Genomic DNA, 10,567 nt, shown 5'->3' on the forward strand with positions numbered 1-10,567 from the left:
AGCATGTAATACACGTCACGCGCGGATGCCCCACGCGCAACTGTGATATGGGTGGGCATGTATGATGCGCGAGTATGTGATATGCGCCGCGCGCGGATGCGCCACGCACGATGTGATATGCATAAGCATATATGATGCGTGAGCATGTGATACGCGCGAGCATATGTGATGCATGAGCATATGTGATGCGTGAGCATATGTGATGCTTGAGCATATGTGATATGTGAAAGCATGTGATGCTTGAGCATATGCGATATGCGCTGTGCGCATAAGTTTTGGCTTTGTGCCTTGATAATATCTTTGATTTCTAATGTCTTGTATATATCTTGTGGGTTGACCCGCCCCGCTCGATGTTGAGGCGGGTACATACCTCTTCAATTCTTGATGCTATATATGGGCTGACTTAGTAGAACACTGATAATCATAAAGTTATTGTTAATTTGAAATTGAAGACAAATGATCAGCTATGTGAAAATCAAGGAAACATATATTGAAAAGAGAAGAAATGGAACGTGTTGAAAGGGGGACAAGAAGGAGACATACCAAGGATAGTTTAATTGCATTCATGAATTGTTTAATAATTGCAACAGGTATCAACAAAAAAAAGTTTGATCCGGACATTAACATGAAAAAAGAGCTGATTGTTTTATCCTTTCCTCACATTATTTTAATATACTAAAAATACATTTTCTATATTATAGAGAGAGGGGGGGGGGGTAGGGGCACTCCTTTGATGTATTGCCAAGTACGTTAAGACCATCAATCCTGCATTAACACCTCATAATTACCATGAAATATCGCTAATTGGTGATGACACTTTTTTTTTGAATGACCAAAGAATAAAGCTCAGTTACTTTAGGTAACTAATGGTAGAAAGCGACTCATACGTCTGCGATCGTAGGCAGCGCTAGGTAGGCCAAGCCCGTCCATCATATCCAGCTCTGAGAAAAAACGCTATTGGAATGCCTAATGAGATAAAACCCAACTAAGATCAGATTCAATTTTAAGACTATGCGGTCTTCAACCAAAATCTTCACTTCTAAGATACCCTAAACCATTTTTCTATGTTTAATTGAAAATAAATTAAAAGAATGAAAATATACTTATCTTTAAAAATTATGTTTAAAAGAAAATGATTTTGAAATAAAAGTTAAAGGACAAGTGTAGTTAATCAAAGTTTGAGGCAACAAAGTGAAATGCATTAAAACTATTGTCCTCATCCCTTGCTCGCACGTTATCTTTCCGGTTGCCTAATTCAGGTCACTCTTCAACTCCGGCAAGTGTTAATTGACCAAATTAATTCTCCAAGTCGTTCTATTTTGACTCGCGATCATGGCTCCACTCTCAACTTAACGTGACTCCAATGGCTAGATTTTTCTACGGGTAACGCCTACACGCATCATCATAGGTATCCGAAGTACAGGGACGGTGTACCAGAAGGGGTACCCACAAGTTGCCCCCACCACCCTTAGGCTATGCAACCAGTTACCAATGCGAGAAGTGCGAGAAATACGAGAATAAATTCTAACCGATTCTAACCGATAAGAGTTTCAATTTTTTATTTCCTGATTTATTTAATTATGAGGATATATTATTAAAAAGTATTAGTTTATTTTTTGGTAGCTAATAGCCTAATACTTACTATTGGAAAGTTACAATTCATGCTAATTTTAATTTAAAATGTTTTTTTAAATGATCTTTTATCCAATATTCATGTTCTTGTTCTTGTTCTTCGCTAATCATTTTCACCAAATCAAAGATTATAACCTAAATCCCAATCCAGTATTCTTGTTCTTGTTTATCGTAGATCACATAATTAAACAAATTCCCTACACAATGTGTTTGTTATAAATCACACGTAAATCTTGTCACCTACTCAAATTAAACATAAAACTAGTCATGTAAACACATAAACCCCTTATCAGAATAGGTCACGATACTCTCAGAATTTTTCAGTTTGTTCTGGTACGTGATCTGGTAACAAGTTATGCAACAACCAAAGGGGAGCATATTGAAGAAAAATGGGATATGGTACCACTTCTTGATCAAGAAAGAAAATGCATATTGTTCTAGGATAAAAGAAATAGTTGCCTTTTAGTTATATATTATAATAGTATCTTCATTGATCGACAATTGGCTACAAAATTATAGTTAGAAGAGCCAAAGGATCTGAGGATCTTTTATGCGGGTTTGATGGTATCATGAAACATTGGAGTCCATTTGGTTGTACCATGAAACGAGGTTCAATGTACCAAGCACTCATATAGTTTCAAGAATGATACGATGCCTCAAGAGATCAAGCAATTAAATTTGGCTTTCAGTAGTAGGCAATTTGAGTGGCTCCTCGTACAATGCCTCCCTAATACATCGTACAACTTGAGAATGCAAATGATAAAGTGGGGGGCATTACGACTATCCTCAAGCAAAGTATGAGCTAAGTCGAAATTAATCATTTTGGTTTCTGGTAACTTTGTGTGAAATAATAATACAAATTGCAATGCCATTGTCACCTTGGTCATGGAGGTTTTCCTAAGGGTTTCCTCCATGACGAGGTCAAGGGTTTCCTCCATGAGTAGCTTGTTGCTCGCTTACCCATTATTCAGACGTAGCTCGGTTTGTGTTATATATAAGTAAAGACTTAAATCCTAAAAGAAGAATTTTGCCGGTACTAGAAATTATAGGATTGGCTGTGTTAATTTTTGGAAATATATACAAATTAAAATGATCTCGTAAAGCATAGGCAGCTAAACTGCGTATGTAAACATTCAACTTTGAAGGTTAAATTTAGTGATTGTAAGGAAATTAGATGGGTCATATCTTATGCATTCCATGAATGTTATATCATTTTATTCCCCTTTTTATAAAACAAAAGCAAATAATTGGGTCCTATAAAAAGGTAAACTAATTTGGGTGGAAGGCCGTTTTGAAAAGATTTCCTACTAAGGATCGATGCTCTGATGTGGAGAGGAGCGGACACGGGCTCTCTTAATTGTGCCTTATGTGACTCGTCACTGGAATCGGTTAATCATTTGCTTATTTCGTGTCCTCTTACTAGACTGATTTGGTGCTAGGTGTGTATGTGGCAGGTTATTCCTGACCCCTCTGGGATAAGTTCAGTTAGAGAAATGATTGACTTTGGGGCGAGCCACGACGTACCCAATGATAAGAGGTGATAAGAGGAAGGTGATTCACGCGGTTTTTCTCATTACTTTTTAGACCCTATGAAAGTGCATAAACGATGCGTTCTTCAATGACAAGCGTGTTCGGGAAGTTACTATCTTGGAGAGGTTAAAGGAGGATGCTCATCTTTTGTTAGGCATTAGATCGAATAGTTAATATAGATGTAATTTTAGTGACTTTTCTTTTCCTATTTGTACAATTGGATTTCCTTCGTTGCCCTTTATGGATTTAATCTTGGGCTTGTTTTATTTATATATAGCCGTTCAAAATTAATAATAATAAAAAGATTAAATTATCTAACTTGGCCTAATAGTGTTGAAGTAGCGCATGAGATGATGTCTCTTTCTAAAAGGTTAGGGTGTTTAAGCAGGATGTTGCTAAACATAACTCCCTTCATACTATATTTATTGATTGTACTAGTCCATGAATTTATCAAATTAATTATAATTTTCCCTTAAAATTGTTTAGATACATATTACTGCACTAAACATTTATGTTTTCACTTAATATACTCCATTCAATATATCAAATTAAAAACTATTAAGTTATTATTAATTTATTTATATCGCATAAGAGTGTATATATAGGCTATACAATTAGGGGTGTTCCAGTTTGAAAACACGGGACCAATGAAATGCTTTAAATATTAGTTGGTTATATTAGTGCATAAACTGAACTTTTAATTATTTATATTAAGTTTAGGGGTCTGTTTGTAATTATTGTATTTATTAAGGTTAATATGTAATTAATTAGTCTATAAACAGGGAATGATGTCAGACAAATTACGTGCCCAGTATAATTGAATGCCCACTAATTGTTATTCAAGAATTCACGTTTGTTACATCATCTTGTTTTATTCAATTCAATTGAATCGTCAACTGTGTGTAATTGATATCTGATTTGCCAACAGTGGCATCAGAGCCAAGGTTTGAGAAGCATGTGATAATCGATCTGAAGCATCAATCGATTTGGAATTCGGGGTTTATAATCGATCAATTGGAATTAATTTGTGTGATTAATAGAATCTGATCAAGGGTTGTAGGCAATTATTTCAATTGAATCAAGAAAGCCATATTGAATCAATTCTGATAAGAGGTTGCACTATTTAAATCAATCAAACTAGAATCAATTTAAATTTGGTTAAGAATTTGATCAATTGGGTTATTGTTTTCCAAAAGAAATTGATTTGAGAAGCCCGATAATTGTCGGTCAATTAAGAACATCTGATTAAGAAATTGATATAAGAAAACAAGAAGAGAAAGCAATCTGATTGAATAAATTGGTCAATTGATCATTTAAATCAGAATTGAATTGAAAATTGAACCATAATTGAATCAGAATTTGTTTTTGTAAACAAAAATCAATTTGCATTTGTTTGCATGTGGTAATCTGGTTCTCTATTTGTGAAAGGTCCATATTCTGTTGGATTCGTAACAAGTACAAATTAGATTGTATTGGTTATTTAATCCACTCACAGAATCATGAGATTTTGCAACAGCTTTATTTTGGTGAAATTCGGATTTTGTTTTTGGTTGAAACGAGTTCGGTTCATTTTGTTTATTTAACAGTTGGTTTTAAAGAAACCCGAGTACTGTTAAAAACGTTGGTTTTGTTTCACTTTGTGACCGATAAACCCGTACACCGTTTGTGCTTGGAATAGTCGGCTTATGCAATGGATAAACCTGTGTATTGTTGTTGGTTTAAACAAACAGTTGGTTTTGGCTAGCCTTGTTAAACCTGTGCACTATTATTGGTTAAAAAAGTTGTTTTTTAGTGTTTAGAATAGTCGGCTTAGGCAACGGATAAACCTGAGTACTGTTGTTGGTTGAGACAAACAGTTGATTTTGGCTTGCCTTGTTAAACTCGTGTACTATTCTTGGTAGAAAACGGATTGGTTATTATTTACATTGTGACCGGAAAACCCGAGTACCGTTATTGAAATAGTTGGTTTCGAAAACCCCGCTTACTATTTATGGGATTAACTGTTGGTTTGTTTATAACCCGAGTACTGTTTGGATTTAATTGACAACAAATTGTTCTAAATTTGTGATAGTCAATTTATCAAGATTGGGAAAAGAAAACTCGGAAAATGGTTGAGTCTAAGGATATAGAAGTTGTGACTTCGAATGAAGGAGGGACAACAATGAGTTTTTAGTGCCATGTGATAAACTTGACAAATTACACCATTTGGGCTGTAAATGTTAGATCGATCTTTAATGTCCATGAAATTTGGGAATCCATCGAACCAAGCAAGGGTGGTGACGTTGATGAGAAAAAGAATAATACATTAATTGCGTTAATATACCAAGCGGTTCCAGAAAACATGGTATTGTAAATTGCTAATCTTCCTTCAGCCAAAGATAATTGAGATGCATTAAAGGTTCGACATGTCAGAGTTTATAGAGTTAAAGAGGCGCATTTAGAAACGCTCGAGTCAGACTTTGGGTCTCTAAAAATGGGTGTTGACGAGTCGCTTAATGTGTATATCGGAAAAATTAGTGAGATTGCATCACAAGCAAGAAATCTTGGGCATACTATGAATGGCAAGAAACCGGTCTGAAAACTACTCAGCTCGGTGCCAGAAAAGTTCATTCAGATTGTTGATGCGATCAAACAGTTTGTTGATCTTGGTGCAATGCCATTCCAAGAAGCCGTTGGACGGTTAAAGGCTTTCGAGGAACGCACCAAGAAGAAAAACAAGGATGTAGACATGCATGACAGACTTCTGTTCACTAAAGAAGAAGGAAAAGAGAAAGTAAAGGAACAAAAGTGTGAACATTGCGGTCATGAAAGTTCAAAGCAAGAAAACAAATAACGTGGTCGAGGCAAATATGGGAAGACTAGGAAGAATAAACAAGGAAGTCAAGCCCATCAGAATAAGGATCACATAAAATGTTTCACGTGTAATGAACATGGACATTTCAGACATGAATGTCCATATTGGAAAAGAAGGGAGGAGGCAAACTTGATCCGGGAAGAAGATGACGATCCAATACTACTTTGATTGAAAAGCCAAATCTCAAAGAAGATACGAAGACTTCGCTTAATATAACAAACCACAAAATAAATAAAAGGAAAAAGTAAGGAAATGAAAGAAGGAAAATTTCATCCCACATTGGTGGAGGAAAGGAAAGGAGAGGCTTCCACCTTAGTATATATAGGAGAGTAAGTTTCTTGTCCTACATCGCTAAATTACAAAACTAGTGAGCACTTTATAAGAAAGAAAACTCATATGTTAATGTTCTTATAAGACATATCACACCCAGTGGTCTTAGCGGAGGGTGCGAAGCACCCGCACGCGCACGCGTAAGGGCTCGGGCGAAGTGCGATGGGCGCAATGTGGCGCTTTGATGGCGCACTTTGCACTTCGCTCTCATCGCCGCTTAAGGGCCGCCTTAGTATTTTTGTGGAAAATTAAGATTTTTAATAATCCTTCCGTCACGATACGCGACGGGTTTAGATTATCCTCATCGCGTAGCGCGATGACGTGTAACCTTATCCAGTTATATTATGGCGTAGCGATACGCGATGAGCTGATATAGCTACCCATCGCGTACCGCGACGTGGAGGTTACGCAAAGGACACGTAGCTTGCCACGTGGCGTATCACGTAGCAGGCCTAGGGCTGACTCGGCTTAGCTATGAGATTCTTCGCGATACGCGACGCCTTTCTATTTATGGCCATCGCGTATCGCGATGAGGTCCAAAATCAGCTATAAATAGGAAGCAAACGGGACGTTCATTCTTTGCACAAAAAAATTATGATCTCACTCTATTTTTCAGTACACACATACATATTAAGTATTTATTATAATACCCGAGTTGTCGTAACGATACCCTATCCGATCGAAAGTAATATACACGAATCCGAAAGCTCTGCCTATTAAGGTAAGACATTGTGCCATCGTGTAAAGTTTCTACTCTCGTAATTATCGTTATGATTATTGGTTTTATACTAATCTAGATATACTACATTGTGTTTATCCTAGGTGCTTAATATCAAGAGGCGTTAATAATTGTAAACTTGCAAGGTGAGACATTCGAGTTTTTGTACCACTCACATTTGCGTGAGACAACTGTTTTTCCGACACTGTCATGGTGATTTCAAAACCTATAAAACTCATGGCAGATGGTCTAAATGTTTTCAAATATATTTTTAAAGTATTTTAAATACATTACAGTGATTAAGTCTCTGTAGACTTACGGGATGGGTATTACTGGTATTGTGGGGTTTTGTATACAAGGCTTGCCTACTGGGCTATTACATGTTACTTATTGGAAAAGTGATAGCCAATAAGTAATATGACCACAGTCATAGATACGGTTGAGTGACAAGTACCTTTTGGTAATTTATAAGCAGACAGGTGTAAAAACATCTTAATGCTGTAACTGTAAAATGTGTCATTTACAAATCACTTCTCTTCTATTAATGGAAAAAAAAATCTTGGTTCTAAATATAGTATTGGTTATAAATTCAACATAATGTATTAATTGGTCAATCTCTATTGATTGAATTATTAATGTAATAAATTATATTCTAAACATATTTAATATAAAAATATATTAATATAATAATTACGTGTCATAAATATATTTTCTTTAAAATTGAAATGTATATATAAAAGAGCTTATGTTTAAAGAGTACATTAACATTCAATTTTTTAAAATATCTTTATATTGAATAAAACTATAATCATTTTTTTTTAATTTTTTTTACAAATATTCAGTCTTAAAAATCATAGACAAGTTTTTTCATTTTTAATATTTATTATAAGATTGTGATAGTTGAATAACAATGTATTTATAAGGACAACATGAAAGTTGTTTTAAAAGAAAAATATGGTCTTTTTTTGTCTATGGCCGGGTATGGTATGTATAACATTTTTGTGAAAACTTAGCTACATCTTTCTTATCGAAAGATCTCATTGTTTTAAATGTTGATTTCAGTGGCATTGCTTCATTATTGTGTACCGATACAAAAAAAACCTATTCTTGATTTAAAATTTAAATATGTCTGATAATATAAAACGACTATATATGTAATACATTTTTTTCATAATATAAAGAGACTTAATTATTTTTTTTATTTGTATTAAATTATACATTGTAATTTATACATTAATTTATCCCCTGTAATACACAAGTTTTCTAAAGCTAGTATAATATATAATAGAGTGTAGGACTGTCACTTTTACCCGAAACCCATCCCGAAAAAACCGTACCCGAACCTAAACTAACCCGAACCCAAGAAAAGACTAACCCAAACCCGAACCGAAGTAATTCGGGTTGGTTCTCGGGTTTGATTTAGAATATTTGGGTCAACCCGAAAAACCCGAATAAACTTTTAGTTTTGAAATTAAATATATTTTTATGTATAACAGGCTAAATCTTAGGCATTAAAGTTATCAGAATCTGGCTGTAATCGACTGTTGTCATTCTAACTATTATGGATCGATTGCTTATAAATAATTTATGAATTCCGTTTATTACTAATAGCAACCATAATCGAACAACCAAAACACGCCCGATTGAATACGATTATGGTTCGAGTTAGTTTTACTATTCTTTTGAATTGTTTTATCAAGTTAGGTTAATTTATTATTTGATTATATGTGTAATAAGCAAAGAAGAATATTGTGTTTTAATTTTAGCATCATAGTTTTAAAATTTTTTTGGTTTCGTGATTTTTTCTAGGATACACGAAATCGAATTAACCCAACCCGAAAAACCCGAACCCGAATTACCCTAACCCGAAAAACCTGTGAAAGATTTGGGTTGGGTTTCGGATCAAGATTTAAAACATTAAAACCCAAATAACCCGACCCGAAAAACCCGAAACCCGAAGAACGCCCCTAACAGAGTGGAGACCATCACCATTTTTCTTTTTTCCTTGGATACTTCTAAAATAGGCTTAAACGATTTAAGTTTTAGATGGTCATTTATTAACTTATTATTATGCTATTATAATTACTTTCCAGTATATTTTGTTTTCCTATTATGGAATTACAAAATACGATGTTTAATTAAATCTATAGTAATTCGTTGTGGCATGCATATTTTTATCTATGCTTGGATTTCTTCAAAACCAGACGGGTGAATCTCTTTCCCTTTTTTACATGAATTATACGACTTGGTTCGCTTAAGGATCAATTTCAAATATTCGAAACACGACTCTGAATATTAAGTAAATCCCGCTTCGTTCGAATTCCAGTCCTGGCTTTCCGAGTCATGTGTACGTGGATGCAAGCTTACAGTATTTGTAATTAATACTATATATTTTCTTATCAATCCAACAATAGAAACTATTACATACCACCAAGCTAGTTTATTTATTCAAATGCGTGGTAACATAAAGAAGTTAATTAATTTACTACATCCCTCTGATGTCTTACTCTACACGTACAATACGCAGTAAGTGACATAAATAACAAAGGAAAATATATAACTATAGGCCTGGTTTAGATTAAGTTTGAGGAGCTTGACACAGAGTGGTTTGAAGATTCATTTCTGACATAACCATCGTTGCATTGGACCTCTGTTAAATTAGTAGGATAATTAGTGGCAGTTACCATTTGACGCAGTCCAGAGACTTCCTCCTTAAGCTGAGTGTTCTCTTGAACAACCCGATCATGCGCCTCCGAGAAGCTATTCAGTTTGTCCATAATTTGTTGGTTCTCACTTCGGAGCCACACAACCAGTGACCAAAGTTCATCCAGGTGTTTCTGCTTGCGCATACGCGATCTGCGTGCCGACTCTCGGTTAGATATCATCCTCCTCCGCTTCCTCTCATTGATAAGACTCAGCTGTTGTTCGTCTGCTTCGTCAGAAGTTGAGTAGATAGACTGTTGGTTAAGTTCCCCGAGCTGGTAAAACGGGTTGGGATTCGAGAACATGTTAGCGTCGAATGGGAAGGGTGTTGAATTGTTTAGGTCCATGACTATATTTGTTGTGTTAAGATTCTGGGTTTGTGGAATTACGTAGTGGAAGTCACTTGCTTGCATGGCTATAAATTATCAATTATAAGTTGGGGCAAATTTGGTTAAAGTTGTGGTTGGAAGATGAAGATGAAGATGAAGATGAAGATTAGGTAAGGACTAAGGAGGCCATTTTATAGTATGCAAAAAGATCCCACATGCATAAAGTGGCCTTGTATGTCTGTATGACATACAGGGAATGAATGATTAACCATAATTTCCCTATAAACGAACTTGTTTTAATAATATACGCTTTCTTTTCGAAACCGATAGTATGATGATTAGGTATAAAACGTAAACATAAAATGTCATTTTAATGAAAACAATAAAACTAGAACCAGTTTTTTATTTTGTCATTCTCTTTTGTGAAAGTATTCGGAAAGTGTGCGTATGACACACATAAATTTACAGGAG

At 35.0% G+C, this 10,567-nt stretch overlaps 1 pseudogene; it reads right to left on the reverse strand.

Moving 5' to 3' along the window:
* Positions 1-9,627: 9,627 nt before the first annotated feature.
* Positions 9,628-10,247, reverse strand: LOC143596451 (basic leucine zipper 43 pseudogene; annotated as a pseudogene).
* Positions 10,248-10,567: the final 320 nt, after the last annotated feature.

Source organism: Bidens hawaiensis, unplaced genomic scaffold, assembly GCF_021521415.1.
Source record: "Bidens hawaiensis isolate Kalapana, Puna unplaced genomic scaffold, B.hawaiensis_p1.1 tig00046434_1, whole genome shotgun sequence".
In the NCBI taxonomy this organism is placed as follows: domain Eukaryota; kingdom Viridiplantae; phylum Streptophyta; class Magnoliopsida; order Asterales; family Asteraceae; genus Bidens; species Bidens hawaiensis.